The sequence below is a fragment of the Aethina tumida genome, chromosome 3 (genome assembly GCF_024364675.1).
Source record: "Aethina tumida isolate Nest 87 chromosome 3, icAetTumi1.1, whole genome shotgun sequence".
In the NCBI taxonomy this organism is placed as follows: Eukaryota; Metazoa; Arthropoda; class Insecta; order Coleoptera; family Nitidulidae; genus Aethina; species Aethina tumida.
Window position 1 is genome coordinate 36,113,204 of NC_065437.1, and position 14,448 is coordinate 36,127,651.

Sequence of the window (14,448 nt, forward strand, 5' to 3'; positions counted from 1 at the left end):
TTTTTTACACTTTTATGTACATACATAATGAAAATAAATCAGTATTATTTTTTAATTGTGGTTTCTCTTCTATTCCCTTTCGGAGATAAGTCCATAAATTTTGTGAGGCTTCTTCAGTTTTGGGAATGCAACAAATTTGTGTACGATTATCGTTGTATGGTTTAGGTAAGGAACAAAAAAAGAATTGCATTATCTCTTCTTCCATCCATATATTTTAATATGCACCTTAGTAAAAAGTTAACCAGTCTTGAACTATTATCAATGATAATAGTTGGTTTTTCCATCTTCTTCAGTCAATGACTTTGATATTTTAAGCAGTTTGATTGCAACCAACCATTCATGTATGTTACCAAATTTAAAGGTTAATTCAGATTGTTTTGATTTTTAATAATTATCATATTATGTCAATTTAAGACACTTGAAATTAAATAAATATGAATAAAATTGTATGATTTAAAAAATTCTATAAAATAAACAATATTAAAATTAAAAAAGGCGAAACAAATATTACCTAATTAGGAAATCATTTAATCTATTATAAAACAAATAATGCCAAGTGGTTACTAAAATTACATCGACATAAAAAAATAATAATGAGATTAACCACTTAATAAATGTTATTATAATTAAATAAATCTCAATCCGCAAGTTTGTTAATTATTTTTTATCACTTTCTTCAATTCATAAAATATGCCTAAATACATTATCACCTTATCACCAACTACGTATAATACGTTACTAATTTTCGTGACGTCGACATTAAATGTTATTATCTCACAATTTAACATTTTATAATTTATAATTATGCTCCTCGGTTAACACCGCACATTTTATAAAGAAAAAAGAATATGGTTAATTTGTTACTTTAATGAACATTTTTATATTTATATAGACGTAAGTGTGTTTGTAATACGGAAAGTATAATAAATAATCTAAGTGTTAAATACTCAGAATTTAATAAAAAAAATTATAGCACATTTATTATTTTATTTGAGCCCCTAAATAATTATTAAGTTGAGCCCACACCACCACCTAGCGAAACATATTGACTCCATAGAAATGGTGTCATAAAATCAGTGCCATTGCGCGTCATACCGAAGATTATGACCGCCAATAAACGGGCGCATAATTTGGGGGTTTGGACCTAGTAAATTTAAATAAACATGTCAAAACGTAAAATACAGCTTTTATTGTTGTCCCGTCGATATTTATGAGGCGGGTCCGATTTTTCGGCCGTCGGAAAAGTAACAAATTCCATTTCGACAAAACATGTCGCTTCTACCTGTAATTATGAAAGGCCAACAACTTAGGACATATAATCATTGCGATTTTAGAAACTACGGCCCCACAGTGGTGGACACAACACGTCTATGTCTTAATCTTTCGACTTGACGCTAAATTGTCCTGTTTCACTCCGGTGTGAAGTATTGTTGTCGACAGAAATAATGCTTTGTTGCTTTATCAGTATTGTATACTTATGGTCGACACAAAGCTTCCAAAATTTCGGTTTGCAAACAATTTGCCAACATTTTGAATGAAATTTTCCATTAAATTTAGTTAAGAGCACAATATATGTAAATAAGTATCTTGGCAATAAATCACAGAAGTATCAATTTGATGCTTAAAATCTATATAATGGAGTTAAAATATGTTTAATTTGATAATTGAAATCAGTACTCGAATTCGAGTTAAATAAATAAAAAGCTCGTCCCTAACGGGCATTTGTTGATATTATGAGTTTTCATCGTGATAATTATTATACACGAGGTAGTCCGTTTTAATTTAATGCGAGATCTCTTTATTTATGATGAGTCATTTGTGAAATTTCACTGAACATTTCATAGTCTCTATTAGCAAGCTAGATTGTTAAAAAAACTACTTATTAGGACCGGCTATGTGTCATCTCAATTAATTCGTGGGTACACCTCCCTTTGTACTACCAAAATTTGATTAATTACGTAAGTTGATGGGCCTCTTGGAAAATTAACTGGGAAAATTAGTACATACCTGATTTATTTACATAAACGCTGTGATACTCCTACTGTACGATTGCCAAACGCTTAAATATAGATCAGATCTTCATAACTCGTCATACAAAAATTTGCCGTGTGCGAATTCAATTAGAAACCGGAAATTGTGTTTACATAAATCATAATCGTTAGATATGTAAGTATGTAAAATTGGTGTGTTGTCAATTATGGCAAAATCGAGGGAAATGATGTTAAATAATATATCTCAGCGTTATGTAGTACCGTCCATCTAAAAAGAAATTCCTGAATCTAAATTTTGGTGTATCAAAATGTCGTTGCAGAACTACTTAGCATTCGTAGTCTGTAATTAAACATGCCTTGTAACGTTCTAAGCTCAGGTTACGTATTATAAAAACACTTGTGGAAACACCTGCAAATGAATGCAAAAAATGTAACGAACTGCACAAATCTCCAGATAAACTAACTCTAAATGGGTTGCAAATTATTCAACAGCGTTTCAGGTTCAATATCCTAAAAATTCATCCGGCACTCAATTCACAGGATTCGGATTAGTGGGATTAGTGGATGTGTTGAGAAGGATCCACTGGAATATTAATTATATAATACAGGATGATGATCCGGGATATTTTTTGCAAACGATTCGTGCCGTGTACATAAATACGAATGCAACGTATATTTGTTACAATCAGGAAGTGAAGTAACTGGGAATTTTGGGCGAAAGTACATGCCTACAATACAAATCGTGTATCGTTATAACATGTTTAATTGTGTTACCTTTGTCCATTATGATTTGGCGTTTTTATGTGAAAAAATCCCCGACTCATCACGGACTACTTTTATGTAGTACCGTACTTTAGTATTGTAGATCAATTTAGTTTTTTAGAATACTAGAGTCTTCTTCTGAATTTCATTCAGTTAACAATGGAAACTCCGCAATCTCATTCAGCAAAGTGTCGCAATGTGCCAATGTTGTTGAAAATCAAATTGTAAGTAATAAATAATACGTTCGGTTCGGTTATTACTGACTGATTACCTCATTCATATATATCCCCACCCAAAGTTTGTGATTGAACACACGTTACCGGTTACCGTTCACGAATTAAAATCAGTAAAATTATTCACAAGCGGGCAGACTGCTTGTCTCCATGCCACTATTTAGAAAGTAAATGGAATATTTAATCATTAATATGTTAAAATAATAAAGATTGCAGGTCATGATCTGACGCGGCAAATTTTCTTAACAATTAGGTAACGAATTGACGCGTGCGTCATTAGAAAATAAAAATCCCCGCAATTTGTAAACAATGAAACAGTAATTACATCAACTTACATGGTTCCCATCCCTCCCTAGTGTTACATATTTACTTCCGATCTTTTACGGATGCGATTATCCGTTCGAAATCTATCGAGATGATTCGAGAGCATGGAAAGTACACAGTGAGAGGTCTTAAACTGTTGGCAACCTTTAAAAGTATAAAAGTATAACAAAAATTCAGAAGTAAACGAGATATTAGGGTTTCATGTTGTGTAAACATTGACCAGTAATATCGAATTTTTACAAATAAAAGTTTTTTGAAAGTATATCTAACACACTAAATGAATCGTTCATAAATCTCTAACTATTCATCGGATTCTAACCAACAAAATAACATTGAACAGAAAATGAAAGTACCTTTCAAATGAGGTAGATCCATCCCACTTTCTATTAAAATATAGTTTACAATTGCAATACGGCACATATCAACATTGTGGCAAAATTCTGTTAAAACATTTTACATGGTTTTATCCTAAAGATATCAGTAGGGTCCTCAATGTATAGTAGAGGCCAGAATTGTAGCAACTTATTAAAATGTATTAAAAATATGAGCAGTCCTACTTGAATTAGATTCCAGTAATGTAATATAATGTTTATTGTTTTTACTTTTATTGTTGTGTCGGCTATGTGCCTGGCCACTATAATCTTATTCTTTAAAGAACTGCGTTCTTATTTTCCCTTGAACAGAATTATAGCAACTTTTAATTTCAGTAGTCCGATTCGATTGAGTCGATTATTTATCAACAGTCTTTTGCTGGGTCGTAGTCAAACTATGACATATTTTATAATTCAACCTTACCAATACCAAAAGAAATAAGTAGACACTGTAAAGAATTTTCAGCTAAATAAGTCGTTGTCTGTTTCATTATGAAATTTAGAGAAACGGAGCAAGTGGCAGGCATCTATAAACATTTGAGTGAAAATTTATAAATAGATAATTTGAATGTCCCGGTGGATGAGATTTGCTTCTACTAAGAATGTCAGGGTTCAATTTCAATTTTCCTCATGATCACATTCTCTGGATCACAGAACAGTGAGACTGGTTAGTTTTTAGTGATGAGTCTATATAAAATTTATTTTAAAATGGTGGTTCAACATATACTGGATATCCTGAATGAAAAAACTACTCAAAACATTTGTTATACTCACATTGAAACAGAATAATGGTATAAATTACACTCTTGGAAAAAAGTTTAGAAACCCTAGAATGACATATAAGAAAACTCGCAAATAAATGCTTTATGTCAAAGAAAAATAGAAAGAACAGATTTAGTTTTGCAAGAAAGCATCAACGAAAAGTGGGGATTGGTGTTATTTAGCGATGAAAGTAGGTTTATTTTATTCGGAAATGTTGATAAGTGATTTGTAAGATGACCAGTAGGCAAAATGTTTATTAAAAATACTAATTACCGACAGTTTAACACGGAGAGGGCAATTATGGTATGAGGCAGTTTCAATCGAAACGCCCGTTAGTCTATATTAGTGAAAAAATTATTCTATTTATATTAACATATTAAAGAACCACATGCTACCTTTTCCAGAGGATAATATGCCACTAAGATGGTTTCAACAGGACATCTTTGGGATTATGTAGAAAGGAATATACACAATAAAAAAATAAGAAAATTGGTTGACAACATGTACATAAAAAGTCATACAAGTCATACAAGATGACTTATTAATGCTTCTATTTGTTTTTGGTTTATTATTTGAAAATTCAATTTTTAATAAGGTCTAAATAAAAAAAATTAATTTTGTATAAAATTCTAATTTACTCTATAATATCTTAATAAAAGTAAATACAATTTCTACAAGCATTTTTATTAATCCATTATACGGAAAATAGAACAATAATTATATTTAAATCACTCATTGTTTATTAACTATTTGAATAATAACTATTGTCCAGGAGTGTATGTGTTTGAACACGATAACTGTCCCAAATATAAAATATATTAAATTTAAACGAACTCTTCAAAGCAATTCAAGGAGTTTAGAGGACTAAAGGTATGTCATACTTTCAAAAATTGGTCGAGTTTATGCTTTGGAGATTTCTTTCAAAATTAAAGTTGTTATATTCATGTTAAGCTCAATTCAGAAACATGTATGTGTAACATTTTATAGAAGAAGAAAATAGTAGTTTTTAGAATAGAGCATAAAACAAGTAAATTAATATTATTTTAACAATTCACATTAAATAAAATAGTATACAATTATTTAACATTTTAAAAAGATTTATTAAAAATCTAAATTGTTCCTAAGTTTGTTTACATACATTTTCTAATAACAATAAGGTTTCCAAATTTTGAAATATTAATAAATTAATTATATCAATCCTTTATTAAGTGACGTGAAAATGAACAAACTGAAATATCTAAAACAAAACTTTCGCGAACCAATCTGATTTCCTCCAAGGTTGTTATATTTTAATGTCTATCAATCTGATATACGAGGAGCCATCGAAGTTGAAGTGGAAGCGTATCGAGAACACGAATTAACTGTTAGATTAACAAAATCAGATGCGAAATGTGGAGAAAAGAAACAGTAAAAAATCTTGCAACAAAAGGTTTAATTTGATTACTGTGAATAACATCCCGAACCGGTATAATAGTCAATATTAAATCAGCAATAAATTTTAATATATTCTAATGAATGCTCTGATCTGAAATAAAAACGTCGATAATTTAATTTTAATTGTTTATAGGTTTCACTATAATTCTATATAATTATATCCGCTAATTTTGCTAATTATGACATCACGGACAACAGAAAAAACAAATCTCCGAATACGCGATCTCAATAGCCAAGTTTATTTCCATTTTTGATGGCTGTGTGTGTGTGAGACACACGTGAGTGTGTGTTCCATGTCAGGTAAATGTAGATAAAAGTGAAATTGATTATTCATACTCCTTACTTTTCGTTGGCGCTGTGACGCCACAACCACAAAATTCCAGTCACGAATCGCACCAAATTGTACACTGTACCAGTTTATTTGATCCGTTCTAACTAGCACGTATTTTGTTATTTAATTTGAATTGTTATTGAAGAGAATGTATTTATCTAAACACCATCCCCTTATGATGTATGAAGTATTAAAAATGAAACAATTTAAAATAATTCAATATGTGATTTATTATTTTTTAGTAACGTACGTCGGATACTTATCAGATTTCGAGATAAGAATGATTTAATTTTAGATGAATGTATTTGGATTATTGTGGGATTCACTCGAGAGAAAAAATAAAATAAATATTTGTTTCTAAATATGTCGTCAAATATGTTTTAATGAAGGCAATGAAGGTTAATTATTTTAAAGTTTACATCAGAGAATAATTTTTCTTTGTTGCCCAGCAGGAAATGAAATCGCTTATCTGAAATTATCTTTACAAGTCTGAGAAATATATTGTTTATTATCGATAACTGTCTCGTCGCATAAAATTCGGACAGAATATAAACTTGTGCATGCATAGTTTATTTGCAATTTTGCATGTAGAAAGTTGCGTTTGATATACTGGAAACCCAAATTCCTTCTGGGAATTTTGCTTGATGCAAGAACAATGCATTTATATACATCCGGAATAGTGCGTAACTAAATTTGCAATACATAATAATGTAATATAATACGGATTGACACAAATATTTGTGTTTTGGAATTTTTGCGGAATCGGGAAAACCAGTGAAAGGCACTAACCGTGAATAAAGGTGTTTAATTTAAAACAAAGCGGAGATAAATTTAATCTGTTAGTAAACAAAAAGACGCGTGGATTACGCGCATTATTTATATTTTAATCATACTTAAAATTGACAATTATAAATAAATTATTACATATTTGTTGATAATCTATTTTGTAGGTAACTAAATAACATTTATTTAATATAAACTGTATCAAGATGTGATACCATATTTTCAGGATGCATCGTGAAATAAACCATACAACAATACTAACTAATACTAGAACAAGTGGAATGTTTTCCCAGGTCTATGTATTGCGATTATTGAGAGTATTGTGTTTTTATATCGGCCATCAACGCAAAACTGGCAATATAAAATTAGCTGCTGCTACAATTATTCGCCGAGTAAATAAATAATGTCGAAGTTACGGTACGACATTCCACCCGTAAACTTCTACAAACGATTATACAATTAAAGAGACATTTTTCTAGAAAACTATTATTTGCCACTACTGTTGCACGACGTGGATTTGTACCTAAGTAACAAATTTAAACCTTTCCACTGGTAGATATTCGTATCGTTTCAAATAGGATTGTATGTCACTGTTAAATTTATACCACCTGTGAAGCATAAGCTGTATTGAGTGACTAACGATGAAATACTGCATTATTCAAATTACATAATTGTCATGATTAAAGTTTAATCGCATGTCATTCGTTTTATAATGCGTTAGGTCAATTAATGTGCAAAGTTTGGATTTTGATCTTTCACAGGAATTCCAATGCAACAACAAAACATTCCATATTATAAAAACAATCAGAAAATAATTTTTCGGTTCTTAGGACCTATATTTTTTTGTTTCATTTCTATAGTTCACACCTTTAAATAATTGATGTCAATTTAAATTAAATTATTTTGTCTGATTATTTCTTCAGATTAGCAATTAATTGTTTGATATATATCATTAACTATATCAATAAACTAAGAAATAGCTACCGGATATGTCATATGGACTGGGATGTGACACATACAAATAAATAAATCTATGCAAATATTAACCGCAAATATAATGCACCAAATAGATATAGATAAATAATTTATCATAGATAAAGTCTGTTATAAAACGTCATTCAAAGAAAACAAAATGAAAAAAATCCGTCTATGTTTCGCATTTTGAAACCGAATGATTAATTCGTATAATTTTTAATGAGATTTCAATGTTTTTTATAAAGAATGACGACCGGTGCATTTGTTATGACCGTTGAGTTAAACAAGTCTGTATAGTCTTTCGGCATTGACAAATAAACTGTTAAGTGTGGAATTTCCTGTGGCCACAAAAGTGGAACAGTTCTCCAAATTATGTCTAACCTTTTAATTACAATGGTTTATTTTACTTCATCATGTTGTGTAAATGAACTTGCTTGTCCGAGTGGGTTATACACCCCCAACTTGACGTTTAAAAATAGTTGAAAATTGAATTTCAAATTTGAAATGTAGGTAGGCATTAAGTAATAACAATCTGATCTGTTTTGATGGAATGTCTAAAACCACACGTGAAGTAATACTGGATGAATAACGTCCGACGATACAAATATATATTCAAACCAGAACAAGCCGTTATAACTTGTTTTTAGATAACGCAAATAAATATATCCGATTTTAAAAATTGAGAAAACAAACATTTTTATGAACAATATGATGTGATATTTTGATAACAATCAAATATTTCATACATCACGATCTCATTTCTGTCAAAATATTTAAACAAATTAGATTAGATGCAAAAACCAAAATATTACTAATTGGTTTGAAATTTAAAGATTATATATTTTATATTCATTTAATTTTAACTTCTTATTATTATCATATCTACAATATCTAATTTGGTCTTAAAAACAATGTGTTACATAAATTTAAAACAGTTCTTTTTAATTAAGTTTCTTGTTCATTTTTCTTTCAATTAAAACAATTTATTTATATTTGATGCAATTCTTAAAAACTGATTTACACAGATGATGAATTTAAAAATGAAGAAAACAAATATTTTTATGAGTTAAGCGATGTGATCAACTAGATATTTGGATAACAAATAAATATTTCACATATCATAACCAAACTCTGTCAAAGTATTTAAACAAATTAGATTAGATGTAAAAATTAAAGTATTACTAATTGGTTTGAAATTAAAGATTATATATATATATATTTGTAATTCATTTAATTATTATTTATTATCATTATCTATTTCTACAAAATCGAATTTGGTCCTAAAAGCAATGCGTTACATAAATTTAATACAGTTCCTATTAATTAAGTTTCTCGATCATATTTCTTTCAATTAAAACAATTTATTTATATTTGATGCAATACTTAAAAATGGATTTATTCAGATGATGCTGCGCCATCTAACTAACGCAGCATCAACTCTCATGTCTTATATACAGTGACCATTGACTAGATTTTATTACTTTGTACGTAGTCAGACTAATCAATCAACAGATGTCGCCGAAATAATAACAGTTCTTCTGTTATTATTGTTATTAATAACAAACATTGAAATAACTACAGATTTATATTACTCATGTGTAAAGTGTCCGATACGAGTATGTGTATAAAAAATTATTCAAGGCACGTAAATTATGTATATTTATAAACAACATTCCCGGATAACGGGGAAATGCGTCAAAATTACCAACAGATTTACGGGGAAATCCTCGCAGATTATTTTGACGCACACATATATGTTATTATTAAAAATAAACATAAATAACCGTTAAAAAATGTTTATTATGTAGACGAAAAATAGCAAACCATTGTGATATGAATATGCGTTCATGAATATGAATTAACTGTTACAATATAAATTGCAATCCAATCGCCGAGAAAGGTGTGCAATTTGCCATCATCTCGAATTACAGCGAAAAATACTTAAAAGTAAATGTGTTTGACTGTTATTATGTAATATTATAAATTATATTTTTATTAATAACTTTAGACAATAAATGTTACTTTCAGTTAAGATAATATTTTACAGGTTTAGTTAATGGTGTGATAGATTAAATTATTCGCAATATTCTGTTATTTAATAAGGATAGGAAAAGATTTTTGACCTCATATCCTTTTTTACTTAGTAGTTAATTTCGAATTAATTTCTAATATTTTCTGTATTACATCTAGTAAAATGTAAATAAATGTTATCTAATATGTTAATTTCCACCACGCATACATGCCTTGGTCACAATTATGTACTTTTGTTATCAGAATTAAAGATATCTCTATTAATATTTAATTTTCCTTTAAAATTGTATAACAGTATAAATTTTTTTATTAATAATTTTTGTGAAAATGTAGTCAATTGTAACATAGTGTAAGAAGGATTATATAACTGCGACCTCTGACCTCGTTGCAAACAAAGATGATAATTGCGCCAATTTCACTGCGGGATCCTTTAGTTATTACTGGCGTCATATCTTTTATATCACGTGCATATGCCAATGATTGGCTGAAGCCGTCACCTATAAACCTAGGTCAATAATATGCTCAGCTTTCACTATGGCCCCGGAAAAGTAGCTTCTTGTGCATAACATACGAATTAAATGAAACGACATGTAATATTATTCTTTGGTGGCGAATGAAAAATACGAATTGAAAAAAAAAAACAAATCATGAATCACAACGTATGTGCGAAGTTTGCATGCTTTCTCTCAAGTTGTTGTCATTTATCAATTGATTTACTGCAATCTTTCAAAATAATACAAGAATTATAGTTTACCAGTTTCGTAACGATTAGATAGCACTGCTATTAAATACCCAAGTGACCAGTTTTAATTGATGTACAAAACAGATTGTAATTAATGATGAACAAAATTTAAGCTAGTTATAAATGTAGCTATTGTTTGTGGACATATTATAATAAATCATTTCACTGTGAGATAAGAAATCCAGGAAATCATTAATATTATAATAACGAAATAAAATTTAAAAAAAATCTTCAGCAATTGCAACTACATTTTCTCACCAATAAAGATAACTTGAAAAAAGGTATTTTACATTTTTGCAACAAGAGACTTAAGTTTCCGTAATTAATGCGCAAGTATAATATAAATTATCAGGTTTCGTAAGGATAATGAAATGTCAACCGTGGCGATTTATTAGTACCACCGGAAAATTAAATACTTATTAAAGTTATATAATTTAAAATTTTACAGGTTGACAATCAAGGAAATGTTGTCGGTTCTTAATATTAACTATTTAATAATTAAATTCAAAATATAAAATATATAAAGAGAAATTTTTAGAGTGTCTAATATACAGTTTTTTTTCTGTTATTGTTGTGTTCACTGTGCAGGTGGTCAATTTGAATCTATTCCTTAATGATCTTTTTACTTTATGTATAATATTTCAAATATCCATGTCGTTGATTATTTACTTATTAGGTATTTTGTTTATTTTAATTATTATGCGCTTTAAAAATGTTATAATTCAGCATTATCAAAACTGAGAAAAACAAGTAAAATTGCTAAGAGTTTACAACTAAGCAAGCCAATCGTTTCCTGTATTAATAAAAAATTAGAGAAACGAGGAAAGTGGTAGATACTAAAAATATTCTCCGAGTTCGGAAATCTTTAAGGAGTGTATAAACATATAATTCAAAAGTCACAAAACAATCAATTTTTATTTTAACTAAAATTAAAAACAGTCTGGAGGAAAAAAGACTTAGTGTGAGAAGGCTGGTGAATGGGGGTTTGTTTGGCTAGAGATCTGTAAAGAAGACCTTGCTTTCTACTAAGAATATGAAGACCCGATTTGCTCAGGATCACGTTCACTATTTTCTAGCAATGAATCTCCATTTAATTTATTTCAAAATGTCTTTATATGGACTGTAGGATTAAAGGAATATAACTACACAAAACGTTTGATATCTCCAGTGTGAAACAGGGTGATATCAATTAATAAATCAATTAATTATGATAATAAGAGTATAAAAGGATACAAAAACAATTTGCTAATATGTTCCAACAATAACTCCAAAAACAAATACTAGATTGCTATGGATTGGCAGACGCAATCTTCAGAATGCTATCTGGCAGAAATCATGTGGGATTACGTTGACAATCAAATTCGACATAAAAATTATAAAAAATTAAATGAACTATTTACAGGAATAAAGTGTATTATACAAAGTATTAATGTTGAATTAAACATTACTCTTTTTGTTTATAAAAAGTTCTTTCAAAATTAACATTGCTAACTAACTTAATTTTAAAAAAATAGGATAGTTTTTAGTTTTTAGAATAGGGTATAAAGCAACATTAGTAAAATTAATATTCTTTAACAGTTCTCATTAAAAGTAATAGTAAATTTTGGGGGGTTTTTGGGCGAACGATTAATTGTTTTCAGGAATGTAAAACTCGATGAAATATTTAACTGGCCCAATTGTTCTCATATTGATTAACTACAAAATATAATATTTGTAGAATAGTCAGTAGCACTTAGTAAAGCAGATACTCTACAAAATAAGGATGAATATACCATGTGTATCTCAGAATAAGTAATAAACAAAGTATAAATAATAAAATAAACAATAAGTAAAAAAAAAAATTTAAAGCGACCACTTTAAAAACAATAGAGCCGCCGCTCGAATATACAGTATTGGTAGAAAGTAGAGCAATGCTATTTAAAATTTTACACTAATATATTGTAAAATTTCCATTATTATAAATAATTTCCAAACACATTTTTTATGGAAAAGAACAGATGGTTAATAATATTTGGAACCATATTTTGCCTGGCCTCCTGCAGAACCGTGAATAAATCTTGCTGATTACTATACTTTTTGCTCTTACTTTGTTGTTCACTATTTCCCATAAGTTTTCAATGAAGTTTAGATCGGGAAATTGACATGGTAAGTTCATAACATTAATTTTTTCCCTTAAAAACCACTGCTTCAAATATTTTGAAGGTCAATATGATGTAGAAAATAATGTTTCAGTGGTATATTTTTATCTAAATATGGTACCATGTTGTTCCCCAATATTTCATTATACATAAAACGATCCATCACATCCTTTATTCAAAAGAGTGGACCAATTCCAAATCTCGAAAAGCATGTCCATACCATAACCGACCTGTCGCCGTGTTTAACAGTGAATATGGTAAACATCTGAAATCCCATTATTACTAACCAGATTAAACTTGATTTCATCACTCCAGATCGCTCGTTTCCAATCAGTCCAGTGTAAAAGGACCTGGTAAAGTCAACTCTGGTTCGCCTGTTCTTCTCTGATAGTAGTGATAGTAGTGGCTGGCCTTCTCGCATGAAGACTCTCTTGTAGTAATCTATTTCTTACAGTTCTTGAAGCAATAGAAATTCCAAATTGTGTCTCAGACCTTTTATTTCTCTGGAACTAAGAAAGAGTCTTTTTTGGATTAGAATAAAATTTGTTTACGCTGAAATCTATTGGTTTTTCTTGGTCGTCCTGTTTTATTTTTTCCTCCACATCAGCAAAACTTGAAAATTGTTGTAAAACACGCGTTACAATCGAGCGATATTAGTTTTTCCCTCATCGTATTGAAAGAATGATACCGTGACTCTCATTTGGAAAATAATTTCTTTCCACCAGGTCCTACATTAATTTAGTGTATTTTGGTGTGCACTATGAAACTATTATAAAAACTACTGGGGATTTTGTAGATTAGTGACATTTAGTTAAAAGTTGCTTTTCTTTGCTCATAATTGGTATAAATTATATTAGATTTGCATATAGAAATAATGAGTTAGTTAGAAATTGATCGTCGCGATCCACGAACACATATTCGTTTTATTGATATCATTATTGTTAATTAGTAATACAGAATGAAATAGTGTATCGTTTTGAGTAAAGTGTAAATAAACATTAAAAGGAACAATATGGAATCTCAAAATCCTCACACTTTCTCGACATATACGATATATATATATATATATATATATATATATATATATATATATATATATAGAATACCGTATTTTTTAAATTTTAAATTTTCTTAAGCAACTTCATAAAATATTAAACCTTAGCAATAACGAATAGTAATATGGAAAGAGCTTATTGTCTTTAATAACAAAGAAAATTAAATTGACATTTTAATTAGCAATTAATTTTAATTATTTTTCATTGTCACAATTTTTTTATATACAAAGCGAATTGAGTTATTAATGTGAAGGATTCATAAAAAATTATTAAGATAAAATCATTAGTACATCCTTTATCCTTGCAGTATTCAGTTTCTCCTTCTCACTTTTCACACAATGTCCCGGTGAGGTTTTCCTCCCCAAAAAATACCAATTCCGGGATATGCAGACCACAATTAACGAAAACAAACTCGACAAAGACTAATTAACTTATTTAAAAAAAGTGCCACAGCTAAAGAAAGGTAAACGAACTCGGGTGTAAGGAAACCCCTGGTGGGGCGCACTTGATTGCAAA